Here is a 21,580-nt window from a genome sequence, read left to right as displayed (position 1 = left end):
TAATGCCCATCAATGCATGTACTTGTATGCCCATCAATGCATGTACTTTTATGCCCGTCAATGCATGTAATTTTATGCCCGTCAATGCATGAAATTTTATGCCCATCAATGCATGTACTTTCATGCCCATCAATGCATGTACTTTTATGCCCATCAATGCATGAACTTTTATGCCCATCAATGCATGAACTTTTATGCCCATCAATGCATGAACTTTTATGTCCATCAATGCATGAACTTTTTATGCCCATCAATGCATGAACTTTTATGCCCATCAATGCATGAACTTTTATGCCCATCAATGCATGAAATTTAATGACCATCAATGCATGTACTTTTATGCCCGTCAATGCATGTACTTTTATGCCCGTCAATGCATGTATGTACTTTTATGCCCGTCAATGCATGTACTTTTATGCCCATCAATGCATGTACTTTCATGCCCATCAATGCATGAACTTTCATGCCCATCAATGCATGAACTTTTATGCCCATCAATGCATGAACTTTTATGCCCATCAATGCATGAACTTTTATGCCCATCAATGCATGTACTTTAATGCCCATCAATGCATGTACTTGTATGCCCATCAATGCATGTACTTTTATGCCCGTCAATGCATGTAATTTTATGCCCGTCAATGCATGAAATTTTATGCCCATCAATGCATGTACTTTCATGCCCATCAATGCATGTACTTTTATGCCCATCAATGCATGAACTTTTATGCCCATCAATGCATGAACTTTTATGCCCATCAATGCATGAACTTTTATGCCCATCAATGCATGAACTTTTATGCCCATCAATGCATGTACTTTAATGCCCATCAATGCATGTACTTGTATGCCCATCAATGCATGTACTTTTATGCCCGTCAATGCATGTACTTTTATGCCCGTCAATGCATGAAATTTTATGCCCGTCAATGCATGTACTTTTATGCCCATCAATGCATGTACTTTTATGCCCATCAATGCATGAACTTTCATGCCCATCAATGCATGAACTTTTATGCCCATCAATGCATGAACTTTTATGCCCATCAATGCATGAACTTTTATGCCCATCAATGCATGAACTTTCATGCCAATCAATGCATGAAATTTAATGCCCATCAATGCATGTACTTTTATGCCCATCAATGCATGTCATTTTATGCACTTTTATCCAAAGTAACTTACATTGCAATCATGGTATTACATTTGATGAGTTCATGCATTCCCTTGGAATTTAACCCATGACCTTGGTGTTGCAAGCACCATGCTCTGCGGTGTTCACACAGGCAAGACTCACTGACTCAATGCTAAGGTTGTTTCCATCATATTAAGCCCCGCCCCATATTACTTCCCGCTCAATATAGCTGTCTCACTCAAAAATGTTCAATAACTGCAGTGTTATGCATTGATGATGCACTTGCATGTTGTCCTGAAGCATTTCTCTAGAACATTCCTCATTGTTTGTTTTAATTTAACCTGAGGTTCTTAAATTCAACTCCAAACAAATAGCAGAATTAACATATTTGGCGGGATTATGCATGGCGCTTTCAGAGATTAGCGCTAAAAATGCAGCTGTAATTCTGGCACGTTTCAGGACAGGACGGAAATTCCCGCTAAAAGCCCAAAGCATTAAAGTGTGCGCAAACAATCGCAGTGGCCCTTCATAACCCTCTTAACATGACTGAGATGTGCGGTCTAGAGGGCTCTTTAAGACCCAACACAATGCGCTTCGCTCAAGGTTCAGACTGGAGCAACAGAGCCCACATTGTGTTTGTGCGGGTCGAGTCTCCTGATTACACCACGCTGCTATTTACGGCTCTGAGGATTCAGAAACCAGGCGAAGAGGAAGGGAAACAAGCATTTCCTGAATGCCACACCAAAAACAAACAGTGAGTAAAACCGTCAGTCAGTCCGGGCGTCGATAAGTGACGCTGTGCTCTTCCTCCGTATCAGAACAGGGTTCTTGATCTCAGGCTCCTGCAGGCTTGTTTATCATGTGAGACTCTGATAAGAGACGAATACTATCAGATTACAGCTCTGTTCAGCGTAGTAATGAAGTGCGGGGTATTTAAATATAATACATTTGGAACAGCTGACTAGGATTCCCATGTGGCACCTCGGGGTGACAGGGGCGAATGTCTGATCTGCCAGCTGATTGGTTATCTAATCCTTACTCCATCCTCAGCCAGAGTCAACGGGACACACAGGATCTGCTCTGAAACCTACTGAGCTGCTTATGTAGACACATTTAATGTATCTGTCTAAGCAGTGAGAAGCATAATTACAGAAGTAACAAAGTAGATGTTTACTTTAGTTTACTAAAGTAAATTTAGGAAACTAAATGCATTGCAATAAAAAATAATAATATAGATCCAAGTTGGCAAACTAAGCAAGACAAATTGTTATTTTTAAACATTTTGTTAATTATTATACAATATTTTTATATTATTTAATATAGAATCAATCTTGAAAATATACAAATATTCTATTTTGAAAAATGGTTAAAATCTATTTTAAAATGGACAAACATTTACCTACTTTATTCAAGTAAAACAATAAATCCCTGAAAGCATTACAACACCCGCAGTGAAAAAAAAGATCCATGCAAGTTGGCAAACAAAGCAAGACTTATGTTAAGTATTATACAATATTATGATCTTAAATTAATGTGCATAAAATATGAAATTGTATTTTAATATAAATGTTTATTATCAATGTTATCCAAATTATTACACAATATTATGATATTAATTTAATGTGTATAAAATATTGAAATATTGATATTTAATTTTCCATCCACCAAACAAATCAAGACAAATGTTATTTATAAATATTTAAATTATGACATAACATTATAGTATTAATTTAATGTGTATAAAATAAGGAATACATACACATATGTTTTTTTTTACTAATTTTGATCTAAAAGGAACAGATATTTAACCCAAATAAATTCTGTTTTTTACTTAACTCAAAGTCGGCATTGCATGTAATAAATCTAATTTAAAACAGACTTTTCTTACCCAGTATTTCTGTGTGTCATGTATTTTTATTCTTTTTAGAGATTCACATCATTATCTTTGTCAGGCTGGATTCAAGTAGGAGTTTTGCAGAGTTTCTTCTGTCAGTCGATGTGCAGAAACATCTGACAGCGTGACAGGAGCTGCATAATAAACACTTCAGAGTCTGTTCGTTCAAAAATAAAATAAATAAATAAATAAATATATATATATGACATTTTTGTAAAATGTCTAACAGGCTGAAACGGGCTCCCAGCCGAGACTCTCTGCCGTCCATCATTCCTCAGCCATCATTTCAAACACAGTGTTGAGTTACCCCAAACTGGCACTGAGAGCTTCACACCATTAGCAATAAGCCAATAAACGCGCGTATTACAGAATCAGCCACAATCAAAGCGATCTTGAAAGGGTGTCGAGCTGTTCTCCTCAGGGGCTTTTGGCAAACGCACCCTCTGCAGCGAACGGGGCCTGTCATGTGAGAAGGGAACAGGGGCCCGAACGGGTCGCGCTGGATTCGGTTCCACTGTCTGTGGAAAAACTTCTCAACGGCCTGTCAGGGGAAAGCTGCCATCCAACCCGCTGCCATCCTGCAGAAAACTGACTCGGACTATACCCTTTCAGAGAGGCAGAGAGACCGTCTGAATGTGATGGGATCGATAAACAAAACTTTGATCTGTCGGTGGGAAAGCGAGGGATTCATTCCCTCCTCACCTGTGCGGAGACTCTTACATAACAACATTGAAGTGTCTCAATTTCTCATAAACTCATAATTACGGACGAATGGACTGAGATGTGTTAACAAGTGGCTAAAAGACAGAGTTTGTCAGATATTAAACATCACACTGAACAGGGAAACTATTTTCCACTTTTCCACTTCCACAAGTCTTGCTTGTTTAAAGGGGTGGTTGATTATGATTTGACTTTTCTAACTTTAGTTAGTGTGTAATGTTGCTGTTTGAGCATAAACAACATCTGCAATGTTACAACGCTCAAAGTTCAAAGCAAAGGGAGAGATTTGCTTTTAAAGAAATCTCTTTTTAAGGACTACAACAAACGGCTAGTAGAGACTACACAACATTCCTCCCGGGTTAGTGACATCACAAGCACTAGAATTTACATAAACCCCGCCCCCTGAACACGATTTATAGATTATCAAGACAGAATATGCTAATCAATGACTAGAAGATATCTACACATAAGCTACATAAACTCATCAACTAACCATTCAGAAATGTCCTTTTCTACATGTTCTCTTCTTCTTGAGTCTCTCCATCTTTGTCTGACTCCAGTTTTGAACATAAAAGGCTAAAAGTTTTTGAAATTTTCAGGACACAAGCTCTTGAAGCTCCGCCCCCTGTGCCGGGAGCAGCAGCTCATTTGCATTTAAAGGAACAGACACAAAACGGTGCGTTTTTGCTCACCCTCAAAAAGTGACAATTTAACATGCTGTATAAAAATATCTGTGGGGTATTTTTACACACACTCTGGGGACATCAGAGACTTATTTCACATCTTGTGAAAAGGGCATTACACCAGCCCTGTCAGTGTCAGTGCATTGATTTTTTTCAGGACATCTTACACATGCATAATGTTAAACCATCAGTTATAAAGACAACCGCAAGAGATCAGAGAGGGAACGGTAACATCAATCACTCAAGTGACACACACACACACACACACACACACACACAGTCAGTCTCTCCACACTTATGAATCATCTCTCCATCAGATCTGCTAATGCTCAAAGTGTGTTTGATCAAACAGCGCAGAGGTCTGAATGAACCACAGTGCTATAAATCAAGATCACCTAGAGAGCGACCTCGATGGCCACTGCCCACACGCAAGCCAAACACACAAACACTCACACACACACACACACACACACAATACACGCGATGAACCAGATAGGGAGCAAATATGGAGCAGAGCGCATGAGGATCAGGTGATCGGGCCAATGAGGACTAAACAAGGGGAGTGTGATAACAATCAATCATCCCAAAAAAATGATTGGCATGCACTCAACTATTATGTGCATTTTCAACGAGATGCATGCAATGCTATTTATTTCAGAAAGGTACTTTATGTTATTAATGCACCTGAGCACAACGAATACCAACGGTTAATGCAGCTTGTGTTATCTATCGGGAGCGACGCCCTCGTTGCACACTTAAATCAGGGACAGAGAGGTGTTGAGATGCCTCTTGAAGTTCAAGGTTGAAACTATTTTAGACACAGACTAGGTTTAGCAGTTAGCATAACATACAAATCTGCAGCCAATTTTAACCCGTTTATTCCCAACACCTGGGATCACATGATCCTCCTGCGTTCAGACATGACAAGCACACGCCACATTTCCTCACAGTCAGCAATTAACAATCGATCGGTCAGACTCATTAGCAGCGCATTAGCCAGACGCGCGACAGCGCTTCAGCATTATTGACATCTCAATGTTACGCAAGACAAAAAAGAGAGACATAAACAAAGAGAGAGAGAGAGTGAGATCTTAAAATGCCCACGAGGGACCGTCTGAACTGTGCTCTTCATGCTAAAGGGCTCACACACTTTTGCATTGTCACACATAGCCGACATTTGACTTCTAAGCAGTCAAAAAAAGAAATAAAACATTGCTTCTGTACTAATAATTACATTTGTTCTTGAAAATAAAAATAATTAAACATAAAATGTTTTATGCAGCATTTAAAATCTGAAATAGATACAACAATAATATACTTGCACATAAAGAGATCTCTGCTAATAGTTGAAAAATGATTGGAAATGTATAGTTAGAGTTTTGGTGTCAGTACTACATTAAACTATATATATATAATGTTGAATATAATGTATAATAATGCACTGGGGGAATATTTGTGTGTCCTGATAATGCCAAATGTCTGATGTTACCAGTAAAAAAGGCCTATATTATTTTAAATATATCTAGTCAGTGAAAGAGTGCAAATATTCGTCTAAAATAATTCTGTATTTTCAGCTTCAGAATCATGAATATTGTTATTCTGGTGTCTCTATTGTCCTGTGCTTTGGTTTCCAGCACAAGTCCAAGCCTATTCATTTACACACACAATGTAATGCCAAATTTAGCATTTTAATCAACAGTTAATTTTTTGTTAAGCTTTTATCATCTGTCTTGGAGTATCGCAATAATATCGTATCGTGAGTTCAGTATCGTGATATGTATCGAATCGTGACATGAGGGGATTGTAACACCACCCCATGATATGGTGTGTGTGGTGTCATACTTCAGCGGTGCAGAAATTACACACATCACCTTTCAGTGATGAACTTTAGAGTACAGTACGCAGATGCAGATTTGACAGCCTTTCCTATGGTGGTTTACACAGAGAGCATGTCTTTCACACGTGAGGTGAGGGAAAACAAGGGCCTGAGAGAGCGAGATAGAATGAGAGGTCAAGTAACGCTGTGGGATGAAATAACAGACACAGATAAGAAGGCTGTTTGTTCAGTTCAGCGGCTGGGAGAAAAAGTCGGCCACAAAAACACAAGATTACAGGTGGCAATTTCCCGCAGAGATCTGATTTTCTAAGCAACAAACAGAGATTGTTTACTGTAACAAAACCAACAATATCAGCATGGGCGTGAGAATGGGGCTGATACTAGTTCATTCCTGAAGAATGTTATTTAATATCCATTAGCATTCCCATTTAGGGCTGCACAACATTGGGAAAAATGACATTGTGATATTTTGTTTTTCTGCCACAAATGTGATTGGAAAACTACAGGAATTTTCAGTAAACTATTTTAATTGCTATATTTGGAAGGAATTAATCAATCAATCTAGAGATATTTTGTTTTTTGTTTGTATTTTGACTTTTTTGTGCAAACCATTCTCACCCAAAAATTAGGGTTCACACTTATTACAAGAACCAACTCAAACCTCTTTTAGTATCCATAAAGTCAGCATAATAATAATAATGATAATAATAATAACATTTAATTAAAAAAACACACCATTTTGACCAATTTAATATAACTATAAAATATTAATAATAGATACAAGTTAAAAATTGCAATGCAACTATTTACAACTTAATTTTTAAATGTCAAACCATCTAACTTTTAGTTTGCCGGTGAACAAAAAAATATGTGCTGTGTTCATTTAAACACGTGCAGCAAATGATACAGTATTTAAGACACACTTTATCTTGAGCAGCACACGTGTAAATAAACAGTGCCGCGCTTCACTCTGAAACCCACAGCGCATATACTTACTGTATCAGATTTGGTAATCGCACTAACCCATCTTGCAATATAAATTTTACTTCGATATATCATACAGCCCGATTCCCATTCAGTGTGAAAGGTCACAACGCTACTGAAATGGCGTCCAACCAATCAAATCTGAGAACCGTAATTAACAGTTTTAGAATAATTATTTTTTTTGCATTGCCACTTACAGTGTTCAGATAAAATGATAGCATAATACAGTTAACAGTATTATAGCAATTACTAAAAAGAAAATGCTGGTATTGGTACTCTGTTATTGGCATCTGTCACGAACCCGATGCAACACTGTACAGCTGACCCAAATTACACTGGCTAAGTTTCATAGGTCAAGCTGACTGCAGTCGAGGTATCAGGTTTATATTTGTGCGTGTGTAAAACCTCCTCCCCCATCCGGCCTACATCCTTCCGCTGATCCCGGGGGAACCAGATCCACGTCACTGCAGAGAAATTGGGGACTATTTGGGTCAGTTTATCAAAGGTTCACGAGGCACACACGGAGATCAGGTCAGGGCGATTAATGGTGGGATTCAGGTGGCGCTCGGATTACAACTTCATCTAGCAATAACTGATCCAAATCACAATATCCCAGTGTGAAATATTTCAACTGCATCTCCATGCCAGGTTTCCACCTGTGAGCACGCATTTCACAACTAAGGTCAGACATAACAAAAACATACAGTGTGTATTGCTGAAGTAAATACTGGAGAGCTGAAGTATTTGACCATTTGGCCTCACGAGTAGCATGTGTGTGTAAATCACCAGAGCGCAAGGACACCGTGTTCAGACACTGAAAACAAACTGGCTTTCTGGACACTAGCTTTTACTTTGGCTGTTTAGTGGTGTTTGTGGCTCATTCTTGGGGTGTGAATGTGATCAAACCCATAACACTTATTATTAAACTTCAACGTCCAGCATTTGATTCCTCCTCAACAAGACACGTGATTAGAGAGGCTTGCTGTTACTTTAAGTTATTAAACTCAAGACAGTAAGAAACCACTCAGAACACCAATAGCATAGCAGTGATAGAAAAATAGTTTATTTCTGAGATCAGTGGTAACACTTTACAATAAGGTTCATTAGTTAACATTAGTTAATGTATTAACGAACATTAACTAACCATGAGAAACACATTTGTTACTGTATTTGTTAATGTTATCCAACTTTATTTTTATTATCTACACTGTAAAAAAAACTGCAGTTTTACGGAATTTTACTGTTTTATTTGACCGATTTTTCATGTATTTTTGAAATGTGGTAAAAAAAAAACCCTTCAAATTACAGAAATAGACTGCAAATGTACATTTCCTGTGTAAAATTACATGAAAAACATATAAATGTCATGTAAATTTCTGTCATTTTACGTTTTCGTTTTTTTCTGGCACCACAAGCTGCCGGAATATTACCGTTTTTTTACGGGGATTTTTTTTTACAGTGGTTTGTTTATGATAGTTCACAGTGCATTAACTAATGTTGACAAGATTTTAATAAAGTATTGGTAAATGTTGAAATTAACATTAACAAAGATTAAGTAATGCTGTTATTAGTTCATGCTAACTAAATGTAGTTAAGTAATGTTAACTAATGAACCGTATTGTAAAGTGTTTCCAGATCAATACATACTGAACATGACACATCTAGCAATTCTACAGCTAAAAAATTAGCATCTTTCCTGTCATTCTGCGCCTGATCTCATCCATCTCTACACGCCTCCATGACTAAGAGTGAGAACCAATCGACTTCTGATGCAGAAAAACACAGTTTTCGTCAGATGAAAGTGTGTCTGCAGTAGTGCATGAGCTCCTCAGGAATGTAAACAAACACTGCAGGTGTGTGTGTGTGTGTGTGTGTGTGTGTGACGCAGTGCTGCAGTGCAGGAGGAGGAGCCTAATGTGTGACATCATCAACACATCAAATCTTCCCTCTCTGCCTGACCAACAGCCGCTGCGCAAACACACACACACACACACACACTTATCTCGAGCGTCAGCAGGTTGCGTGTCCAGGTCAGCTTCTATAACCAGCTCTTCTTGTGACTCATCTTGCTGACTGACACACACACACACACACACACACACACACACACAGAGAATGGATTTAAAGGGCCAGCGCTGCATCAGAGTGATCCCGCACGTGCAGTAACATTCCTGCGTCAAACCGTCAAAAGAGTTAAGATCACTCTAATCCAAAACATACGACAACCAAACAACGGCTGTGTAATTAGCAGGGATGATGACGGAGATGTTCAGCATGCACTTTAATTAACTGCCTGGAAACCTCTGACAGGCAAAGAGAAACAATGACAGCAACAACAGGCTCTAGCACAGAATTAAAGCAGCCATTTAGATTAAACATGAGCTCATTAAACATACATAGTTCTGTCATGTAACTCTAGATGGCGCCGTCTGATCGCTCCTGAACTCAGGGGCTGTTTACACGACACCGTTTTCTACTAAAAACGTAAAACTTTTTATGCGTTTTGGCTGTTCGTTTACAAGACAACAGCATTTTTGATGCCTGAAAACGCAATTTAAAAAAAAATCGTGAATCTCTGAAGACGATGACGTCATGCACATGCGTATTACGTGTTCAGTCTATAGTGTTTCATCGTCATCTACTGGCCTGGCAGCAGAATACAGCGTTTTCAGTCATTTTAGCCGATCCGAGTGAATGGGAATTGTTTTGACAATAGTGTCGTCTGTACGCAGAAAACTCAAAGGAAAAACCCTCAATCTGCTTGCAATCACATCATTCTCTATAGGGCACAGCTGATTGGTTCCTGCTGTATCAGTAGCCAATGAGATCGCAGCTCAAACTTCAAATACTTGTTCAGCGTTTGCTTTAGCGGTGCAGCGCGCTTTCAGAAACCCTCCCCCTGCCCCAGCTCCACCTGTATAGATCTGCTACGGGTAATTCATGTACACTATATTGTACAGCAGCAGCCGCTTGTCTTTCTTGCTCACAGCAGTGTGTCGTGTGTGTGTGTGTGTGTGTGTGTGTGTGTGTGTGTGTGTGTGTGTGTGTGTGTGTGTGTGTGTGTGTGTGATCCTTCACAAAAGTAATCCATCCGGCTCCAGGGGGATAAACGAAGGCCTTCTGAGGGTAATCCGTGCGGTTTTGTCGTAAAAATATACATATTTAAAACTTTATAAATGAAAATAACTGGCTTCCGGCAACGGTTGACGCGCGTTCACGGGAGATGGATGCCGGCGTATGACGTAGGACGTAGCGTAGGATGTGTCGTGAAGTAGAATGAAGTATAGCTAAATCAAACACTACGTCCTACATCATACGCCGGCATCCATCTGCCGTGAACGCGCGTCGACCGTCATGGGTTTAATATAATTTTTGCCCGAACTATCCCTTTAATATCTTTAGTCGTTCTGCTTTTCAAATAAATGCATCTTGATTTAAGAATGTTTATATGTTTATGCTGGAAAACAAGACAAAAATACAGAGCAAGAAATGTGCAACCCAAACAGAGGAGAAAAGTAATACCTAAGGGAACACAGGCTGTTTTCAGACATGACCGTCAGACACTCCTCCTCCTCCTCCTCCTCATCATCATCATCATCATCATCATCGGCTGCCAGTAGAGACGAAGGCTAAAGTCCAGTGTGTAACGCAAGCCGGTGTCCTGCCAAACGGGCAGACGCCCAAAAAGCTCCCAAACAGAGGAAGGCACTGGAGGACTCAGTGTCGAGCCCTTGGTTTTCCTGGTAAGATGTGATGCGGCTTTACGGCACTAAATTAAGAGCATCGCCCCTGAACTCTGTGGATGTTCCCACATCAGATCCGATCTATTAGTGGATCGACATCTACGTAAAAAGCTCTTATGGAAAACAAACAACTCTCACACAAAGCTCAGACGAGTACACAACATTTCAAGGCATCAACATGGGCTTTATTTATCTCGTTCCCTCCCATCTCTGACAAGTGGAAATTCCTGATCGATTAAGTGTGAGGGTGTGGTGAACTGCAACTGGGAGGTGACAGGGACATTGTGGTTAGTTGCGGTGAAGTCGGATCACAAGGGGCGGCAGGTGTTTGGGACAGGCTGGGTGTCGATGTTGGGTGAGGTGTTGGGTTGCACTGGTCTGCATGGGGCCTGAATGCATGAAGAGGTCTGTCTCTGTCTGGCTGAGGCGGCATTAACAAACATTAGCGTCTTCTCTTACTCCAGTCGGATGAAACGGGAATTAACTGTGCTGATTAATTTCATGGCTCAGCATAAATTATGGTGACAGACCTTACAGTGAATTAGTAAAACGGTTGCATAGCAACAGAGATAAACCCGGGCTGAAGGGATCCGGATGCTATTACTGGATGGCAAGACAAAATGCACAAAAACATACATTTTTGCAATATAATCAAAAACAAAAAGAACCACAAACTAGGGCTTTTCGATTTAAAAAGAAATAGATTTGCTGTGCTTGTTTACACAATTTGGCCAAATATGTGATTATATATGAATATGGCTATAAAATAATAATAATAATAATAATAATAATAATAAAGTTATTAATATAATTACTAAATGAAAACAAAATAAGAAATATAACTATTGCAATTTTTCACAGTAAAATATTTTTTAAATGATAAGAATAACCATTTAATAATATCAATAATGATTATAATTACTACGTCTACTACTGCTACTAATATTATTAAATTAATTATTCTTATTCTTTTTTTGTAATAAAAAAAAAGTTAAATATACTAAAAATACATACATTTTATTTTACATTACATTTTTAGAATTACAATATTACTAATATTTAAGGCCACCTGAATTTCTTCATTTTCAAATGTTAAAACAACTGAACTTTTGTTTTGTCTGAAAACTGCAGGAAGCCCTTTAAAGGCACACTATGCAAGATTTGTACCTTAATATAACAGCTTCGAAATCATTTCGATGGTAAACGAACTCACTGGCAAAACCAGCAATGCAGGTTTGAGAGGTGACGGACGCCAACTCTCGCGAGAATCACGACTTGCTTTACGGCACGACGTCACATACATCAACAACATATGAAGCCGCCTCTGTGGAAGACACTAGCATGCATTTCAGACGTGAATCATGGCAGAGTCGATGAAGAAAACGAAGAAAGTGCGGTCGGAAGTGCAGAGACGGCTCTGTGTGAGTGGTGTTTACGACAGTAACGTTAAATACAAGTACTCCACAGCGACTCTAGGGGGCGCTGTTTGAGAAAACGGAAACTGCATAGGGTCTTCTGCTGAGAAGCGCTTCTCATGACATGTTTGTGAAGATGGTTGATAGCTGACGCATGATGCATTTTAAAATACATGTTAAAGCAACACCAAGGAACTTTTCCTCTTTGGTCCCCCTACAGGTTGGAAGCGGAATTGTCCGTTACCGCTGTCGTAAATGATGTCGCCGCCCGCAGCCTACTGTCGCACGCACGCTCACGGTTTATCCAGCGCCGGCTTTGGAATGAACGATGTCCACAGACAAGGTAGAGTATGTTGCATGATTTCATGAAAGTATGATGTATTGCGACAGCAGATATAGGGACGCAAAGCGAATCCAGAAGGGCCTATCACCCTATTATGACTTGATGAACCACTGATACGATTTTGGAAACATTATTTTAAGGTAAAAAATGTTCCTTAGTGTTGCTTTAATGTGACTGAAACTCAGAGTTTGTGTGGAGCAGCATTTACTGCGAACCGAGTCGCTCTGAGACGCTAAAAACACCAGATCATGAGCAGCTTGCATGTAAATGAACACAGTGCTGCACTTCACTCTGAAACACACAGCGCATAAACGTACTGAATTAAATCACAGCCTTTGCCATTTGATAACCGCACTAAGCCATATTGCAATTTTCAATTTACTTCGAAGAATTGTGCAGCACTACAACAAACTTCAACCAAAGAGAAACAAATGCAACACACTCACAACTTTTGCTGACAGCGACTGAAAAATATGCATTATGGGTAAGTTTCTGTTTTGGGACAATATACTCTCTACTTTTAAAGGTGGTATCAGTGATTTAAGGCCCAAAAATATTTTTATCACATTCATCTAATCTTTCCTAACGATCCGCTAGCTGCCCGCCCCATAAGCATGCCGTCAAAAAAACACGTCTCTGTAGGCAGCCTAGGCTCTGAGATCTGCACACAAAAACAAATGGTTTAGCCAAACACTCAAAACCAAAACAAATAGTGTTCCAACCAATCACCGACAGGGGGAGGGTGTTGTGAGGTTTTGTGCTTGTTGCACGGCTGCACGCGAAGTCAGAGCTGAAGAAAAAGCTGGCACAAAACCTCACAACACCCCTCCCCCTGTCGGTGATTGGTTGGAACACTATTTGTTTTGGTTTTGAGTGTTTGGCTAAACCATTTGTTTTTGTGTGCAGATCTCAGAGCCTAGGCTGCCTACAGAGAAGCATTTTTTTGACGGCATGCTTATGGGGCGGGCAGCTAGCGGATCGTTAGGAAAGATTAGATGAATGTGATAAAAATATTTTTGGGCCTGAAATCACTGATACCACCTTTAAGAAAGAGTATGCAGCATGCAAATGATAGACATTACAAACAACAATATGCAACATTGACCCATGACCCATAAACTGCATGTTTATTTCAATGACATCTACTTAGTTGCACACTGTATTCTGATATTGCATGCATATTGGGCATACGGTGCACAACATACACACTGTAAACTGAAGAAATAGTATGGTAAGCATGCATTTCCGAACACAGTTAAAGTAGGAGGATGTTTTGTTCCATTTGACAACATCGTCCTTGATCCAAACCTCCCTCGTTCACACTGCAGAAGAAACAACACTTGTTCAAACACAACAACAGCACAACTCTAAACTCCCCAACTAAGATCTGCAAAAACACCACACACGGCTCCTCCCACAGCACACCAACCTGGGTGGAAAATTCCAGGCTGAGAAAGTGAGGCCTTTGCCACAGACAGACGACCTCATGATACACGAGAAGAAAACAAATATATACTGTAAGTTTAAAGTCAAAAACCAGTCTGAGTGTAAACACAAATGTTTGTTTCACAAATGCATTAGGAAACACACGACAGTTCTGTTCCAAAAGCTGCCTTTCCGTCCACAACAAACACATGCAATCCGATCCATGCATCCTGAAACTGAGCCTCATCCGTGAGTGATCTGGAGGCGGCAGGTTGCACTCGATCGGGACCGGCCGAGGGATCATTACAGAAGCATGTTTCGCCAAACTACTTTAGTGTATTTGCGCGTTTATATCTCACAATTCTGACTTTATAACTTACAATTGTGAGTTTATCTCATAAGTCTGACAAAAAAAAAAAACAAAAAAAAGTTTCAATTACCATTTTTATTTCCTGGTGGAAACAAGGTTAAATTTCAAGATACTATTATAATTTTTGTTAATATTTTGAACTAGATTTTATTTTCATATATTTGGTTGTCACTTTAATTTCAGTCAAAGTTTGTCATTTTGTTGTGTTTTTCCCCCGTTTTTTTTTTTTTATAATATTATTATATTTTTTGTATTACTTTATTCAGTTTTACTTATTTTAGCACTTCAATCTATACAAAAAGGAGAAATGTTGCTTTTGCAAACAGCTTCAATAAAATTATTTTTAAGGGTTTCTTTATATTTTATTTCAAGTTAGTTTATTTTGTTTAAATCATTTTTTATGGTTTTACTTTTAGTTTACACACTTAATCCTTTGCATCAATATTTTTCAGTATTCAAAGAAATACATTTTTAGAATGTAAATTTCTTGTCCATCATCATGCATTCATTTTTTTCCCCAATTTTTTTTTAAACAGTATAATGCATGTCTAAAACTTCCCTAAAATGCTGTCTAGGTAGTCAGCTCACTAGGTTTTGTAACACAGTTCTTTTTGTATATTAGTCAACAGTCTAGAATCTAACCCTTCTTGAATATTTAGAGTTCACAAAAAGGTCTTTGTACACTTTTTTTTTTTTTTTTTTTTTTGCTGTAGTTATACGAGCTGTTAGTTAACTATTCATCTCTAGCCATGCAGGCACACACACACACACACACACACACGCACACAGACACGCACACACAGACACTCACACACAGACACTCACACACAGACACTCACACACAGACACACACACACACACACACACACACACACACAGACACACACACACACACACACACACACACACACACACACACACACACACAGACACACACAGACACAGACACAGACAGACACAGACAGACACACACACAGACACACACACAGACACACAAAGACACACAAAGAAACACAAAGAAACACAAAGACACACAAAGACACACAAAGACAGACACACACTATTCTTTCAGCTACTTTAATTATTAATCAATCTGACTTGAATTATTTATGTTAATTCAGATGTTCAGTTTGGAAGGTCTGACTCCTAAAATGAACTCTTCACATAATTTTTTAACCAGGTTTGTCTATCAGCAGTTCACGTGAGTGCACCGGCCCTCAGGGAGCGCTGGCACACGCTGAGCATTACGCAAGAACACATCTGAAAGATCATTACCAGTTAAATAACCTGCATTTATGAGATATGTTCTGGTTAACAAAACTCTTACTCGCAGAGCTTTCTAATGCAGATTATGTAATATAAAGTCTTAATAAACAAGATGACAAGACGCAGACAAACACCACATTAATTAGGTCATTAAAATGCATTAATATTCCTCTTAAATATTACATTACAGTAAAACCAGTTTAACAGTGAGAGGTGTGTAAAACATTCTTGTTGAGAAACATTTATCTGATCATCTTCTGAGCATCAGACAACAGAATGCTATAGAATAATGTCATAAATTAAACTTTATAATTAAGGCTCTATTGGTTAACACTAGTGACTACAGTAGTGAACATGTACGAGCAATGAGAAAATCTTCTAAACACTTTTATTAATCTTTGTCCATGTTATTTTCAACACTTACTAATACATTATTACAATCAAAGATTGAATGAACAATGAACAGTTGTATTTTTAAACTAATGTTCACAAAGATGAATAAACACTGTGACTATGCATTTTCTAATGTTAACTAGTGTGTGAACTAGTGTGAGCTGATGTCAGATGTCTATAACAGGAATAGACAATAGGATTCGAGACGCGAGTCTCTCATGACGAGCCAGTATACGCTCAGATCAGACGCTGCGACGTCACTGAAGGAGAACGTCTTACAGGCTTAGAGAGATTAGCAGAGTCATTCATATTTCATATTTTAATCGTCTTTAAACGAGCTTCAAATGTGCAAAAGATCAACCTTTATGAGGATGCTTAAACAAACCCGCCCATTTTCGGGTGAACTATCCCTTTAAGACTGCGGAAGAATCAAGAGAAATGTGTGAAACATAAGTGAACTTATTAGACATTACAATACTAATAGATTTTTTTTTTTTTTTATCCCATTTTTGCGAATAATATGTATTGATTATTCTTAGAGTATTGTCACATTGCTTGTGTTATTAATAAAAACTAAACAAAAAATAATTCTCGTCAATTGAAATAAAATATAAATATTATATAAAAACTAAGATGAAAATTAGAAGTCAAAATAAAATAAGCACATAACCAAATTACTAAAACTTTTAAAATAAAAATATATTATATGTAAAATTCAAAGCCAAAAAAAAAAGAAAAATGATAATAGCACACACACACACACACACACACACACACACACACACACACACACACACACACACACACACACACACACACACACACACACACACACACACACACACACACACACACACACACACACACACACACACACACACACACACAAAAAAAGCAAAGCAGTTCACTGGGTTTCACAGAAAGCCATTTATTTTATGGCATAGAAAAAACAAAAACAAATTAAGTGAAGGCATCAAGTGTTTTTTTTTGCCCCAGGTTGTAAATAAGCAACGACCCTGAACAAAAATACAAAAATGATAATTCTGGAGACGATATCCGACACCCCAAACAGAGATCTGATGTGAGAGCGGCAGTGACCCGAGCTTTAGCTGATATCTGGACAGATGGACAGACACACAGAGCAAACGCAGAGAGGATCAGTCCGGCTCTCCACTCAATGTTGTTCTTGAGCCGAAGCCAACTCTCTCAGAGCGGCGAGCTGATGAACTCACCTGGAGACTCCACCACACAAACACAACAGAAAGAGCTAAAACGCCTCACAACAGAGGTGTGTTCACGAACACACAACAGCTTAGCAACCTCAGAGCGTTCTTACAACATTAGAAAAAACACCTAATCTCAGAACAACGCGTGAATAACAGACAAGACGTTTCCATTTATCAACTCACGAAACCGGATATCCAAGTTGAAAGGCAACAAGTTTTGACAATTACAACATCTTTGCAAATAAAACAATGAGTTCTGCAAACAAAGCAGGTTATGAACCGTACAAACTGGGAGAGTCCAGCGCTCAGAACGTCCTGTAACATCAGAAACATGTGCAGAATTATAATACAACATTAATGAAGCCCTTCTAAACGCCCTCTGTGCGTCTGAACTCTCCTCTGGCGTGATGTGAGAGTCTTTATCTGACGTTTAAGCTGATGAACTCGGACGAGGAGGAGGAGGAGGAGGGGGGTGAAGGACGAAGGAAGGTGTTTCGCACAATCATTCCTGCGGTCTCTGGGGAATCAATAGCGCTAGCTCAACTTGTGATTGTGCAACATCTGTGACCTTCTTCTCTATTAACACCTTATGACATGCACACAGAACGGGACTTTAAAAACAGAAGGACATAATAGAGCAAGGCCTTGCAAGACATACCTAGAAACCAGAATAATCACAGAGACTTTCTTGAATGCCCGAGAAATTACCCAGAACCATACATTCTTAATAAATGCATCTTGTGCTATTGTGCATGAAAAAATATATGATAATAATACTCAGGGCTTGACGTTAACTTTTTTGCTCACCAGCCACTCTGGCGAGTGGTTTTCCAAAGTTATAAGCCACTCAGCATTTTCACTGGCCACAACTATGACATTGAAACCATGGGGAAAACTGCCATAAAGACATTTATAATATCATCTCATAATTTGGCAGCAGGTTTATTAGGCTACTGTCGCTTTAAGACCTGACGCACGGGTCCATTATACTGTTACACGTGTGTTTTCTTTCTCAACAGTTCATGTTCACTTAAACTGACTGACTGTGTTTATGTGAACACTCGCCAAGACCGGCATTTTGACATTATTTTGTGTGTATTTGACTGTTAAAGCGCAATAAGCAGTGAAAAATAACTCAATTTAGCACTGAAAGGCAGCTTTATGAGAGAGAGAGAGAGAGAGAGAGAGAGAGACTGGTATTGTGCATCTATTCTGTGGGAAATGAGTATATATATTTCAGTATCGATATGCATAAAAAAAATAAATGAAAAAAATTATATTTTTGACAACACTAGATTGCATTATTATTTCAGATGCATTTTTAAGACTACAACTGAAAAATATGTATAATTAAACCCACAAAAGTGTCCAGAAGGAGTGACTGCGTTACACGCCACTGCTTAAACCCAGTTAATGTCCAGTGTTGAGGTCATGCCCTGATAATAACCATTAGTTATTAAATAAATCATCATAGACCATTATGGAAAAAAAGCTGTGGAGACAACAGGCATGTGTTACTTTATCGCACTTTAAATCACACCAGAGCTCGTGAGGATGAAAGCGCAGAGCTTTGAGAGTTGGTCCTGGACTGAAAGTCCTCAGTGTTGAGAGGCTTTTACTAAATAAAGATCTTACGCAACAGTCACCGAAGTACAGCGCTACTGTCCTTGTGTCGAGAGAAGAAGAACACACTGCATTCATTTGCTCCACTGAATCCATTAGGACATCAAACGGCCTAGAGAAATACAATTCTCACGAAGGCACATTAAAACACACAAAGCATTATTCATAAAATAGGGTTTTTTTTATAGAAAGTTGTGTCTGCACTGTAACACGACCTCCCGTGCCTTCATGCCTAGATCTGATATGTGCAAATTAATTTGCTGTTACAATGCTTTCTTGTATCCCAAATGTAACAAAATATAAGCAAAAAGATACTAACACTGTGAAAGTGTCACGATGTTACTCTGTCCTCAACCAAACGACATCACCGGTTATACACTTAAGCTAAGTGAACCATCTGTGACATAATGAATATGAGCTTCCACTTGTGCCAGAGAGAGAGAGAGAGAGAGAGAGAAAGAGAGAGAGAGAGAGAGAGAGAGAGAGTGTGTGTGTGTCAGCTGCTGTGTACAAGGCATTTGTCCATGTCTACAGTCATCACCTTCTTCTTAAGATTAATTATATGCTGTGCATGACAGGGAAGACAACACAAATAAAACAAAGACAATAACAGTAGACAGACAAATGTATTGTATGCACAAACTGAACACCCTACACTCTTAAAAATAAAGGTTCTTCATTGGCATTGATGGAAAGATTTAACATCCATTCAATTCCACCAAAGGTTCTTTATAGTGGGAAAGGTTCTTAAAGTTCCCTGTGGTGAAAATCCAGCTGTTAATGTTGTTTATGTGTCTACAGTGTATGTGGTGTTTTTCCACAAATCATGTGTAAACTCATAAGTCGACAGCATTGCTGAGTATTTCCTCCTTAAAACTGCAGTGAACCAAAGACAGTCTCAAAAACACGCTTTGAAATCGCTGGTGTTTCTGACGTCACACACTACCTTGTAACCAATCAGATCAACGTGTGGTCCTCTTTTCTGGAATTTGCAAAGAAAACAATGTGACACCAGGTCAGTAATGTGTGTTTAAGTGTCCTGGATCATGCAAACGTCCGGCATCACAGACCGTGATGTGAAGCGTTCAGTAGCAGATTCAGCTCCAGGCACAACTGAACATCCGACACGCTTCAGCAGCGCCATTCACAAACACGCCAGCATCAAACACATCAATGGAAGCTTTTCTCTGACACACAATCAAATATAAAAAGCTACTTTTTTTTATTAATTAAACGGAGTTTATACTTTGCACTGTTGACTTTTCCCCCTCAGAATTCTGTTTACAACTGTGAGATATAAAAACTGAGAATTGGGAGACACAAACTGAGAGATAAAAACTTCAGAATTGAAAGTCAGAATTGTGAGCCACAAATACCTTATATATATATATATATATATATATATATATATATATATATATATATATATATATATATATATATATATATATATATATATATATATATATATATATTATTTATTTTGTTGTAGAAATAAGCTTCAACTGCACCTCAAAAGAGCCCAAAACAAGCAGTTTTTTTCCAGCGGCTTTGGCAAAAAGATGAAATAATAAATACAGAAAAAAAAATAAGAAAACAATACAATTATAAAAAAAAATATATATATATATATATATATATATATATATATATATATATATATATATATATATATATATATATATATATATATATATATATATATATATATATTTATCATTTTCTTTATTTTTATTATTATTTTTTTTTCTTTGTTTTATATACAAAAATATTATATGTATATATATATATATATAGTACTAATTTTAATATATATTTAATATTTTTTTTATATTTAGATATTTTATTTCTTTATTATTTTTTATATATATATTTAATATTTTTTATATTTAGATATTTTATTAATATTTTGTCTTTTTTTTATATAGCACTACTCACTCTAAGGGTACAAAAGTAGAAACATTTTTTGATGTAGTACTCTTGGATACCATGATATAAATATTAACAATCAAGCAGAGAGAATATGACAGTGCAAAAAAACAGTGTGACTCACCAAAAAGCCTTGAAAGCTTCATAAATATCCAGTCCGATTGCATGCGAGAGCAGCGTCGTGTCTTCGGTCTGGGTGAACAGAAGAACCTGCAGAGACCGTCCAAACAAGGGTTAACCAAACACACTAGTCTGCAGTAAACACACACACACACACACACACATCTGCTTTGAATATTATGCAGCAGCAGGTCAATTTACATGCGATTTCTGGCACACACACATCACAGGACGCAGAGCTGTCATAAAGCTTATCAAATAAATAAAGCCTTGTCAGCCCAGTTTGAGTTGAACACTGGCTTTTATATTGTGTTTGCATATTCAAATAAACATATGGAAAGGCAACAACCACTTTAAAGGAGTAATTTTTTATTATTATATTTTACTTTTTTCATGTTTTTGGCCTTTTTAAAGTGTGAATAAAAAAAACACAATAAAAGTCAAATATCACATGAAGTATAGATCACAGTCTAA

The 21,580-nt window shown here is 38.0% G+C and overlaps 1 protein-coding gene and 1 long non-coding RNA gene across 2 annotated transcripts in view; one reads left to right on the top strand and one right to left on the bottom strand.

The window, feature by feature from the left end:
- slc45a4a (solute carrier family 45 member 4a) overlaps window positions 1-21,580 on the bottom strand; it is a 48,001-nt gene that overhangs the window by 25,549 nt on the left and 872 nt on the right. The window contains exon 2 of the mRNA XM_081376798.1: window positions 21,111-21,196. The gene's annotated coding sequence lies outside the window, so the exon portion shown is untranslated. The remainder of the gene's footprint in view (window positions 1-21,110; window positions 21,197-21,580) is intronic.
- LOC308697537 overlaps window positions 7,801-21,580 on the top strand; it is a 33,254-nt gene continuing 19,474 nt past the window's right edge. Inside the window, exons 1-2 of the long non-coding RNA XR_014030948.1 lie at window positions 7,801-7,935; window positions 12,632-12,754. This is a non-coding gene — a long non-coding RNA (uncharacterized lncRNA). The remainder of the gene's footprint in view (window positions 7,936-12,631; window positions 12,755-21,580) is intronic.

The sequence above is a fragment of the Scardinius erythrophthalmus genome, assembly GCF_964197995.2.
Source record: "Scardinius erythrophthalmus genome assembly, chromosome: 10".
Classification (NCBI taxonomy): domain Eukaryota; kingdom Metazoa; phylum Chordata; class Actinopteri; order Cypriniformes; family Leuciscidae; genus Scardinius; species Scardinius erythrophthalmus.
The sequence above is the reverse complement of the archived record's forward strand: the minus strand, read 5'-3'. Positions and strand labels throughout refer to the sequence as shown.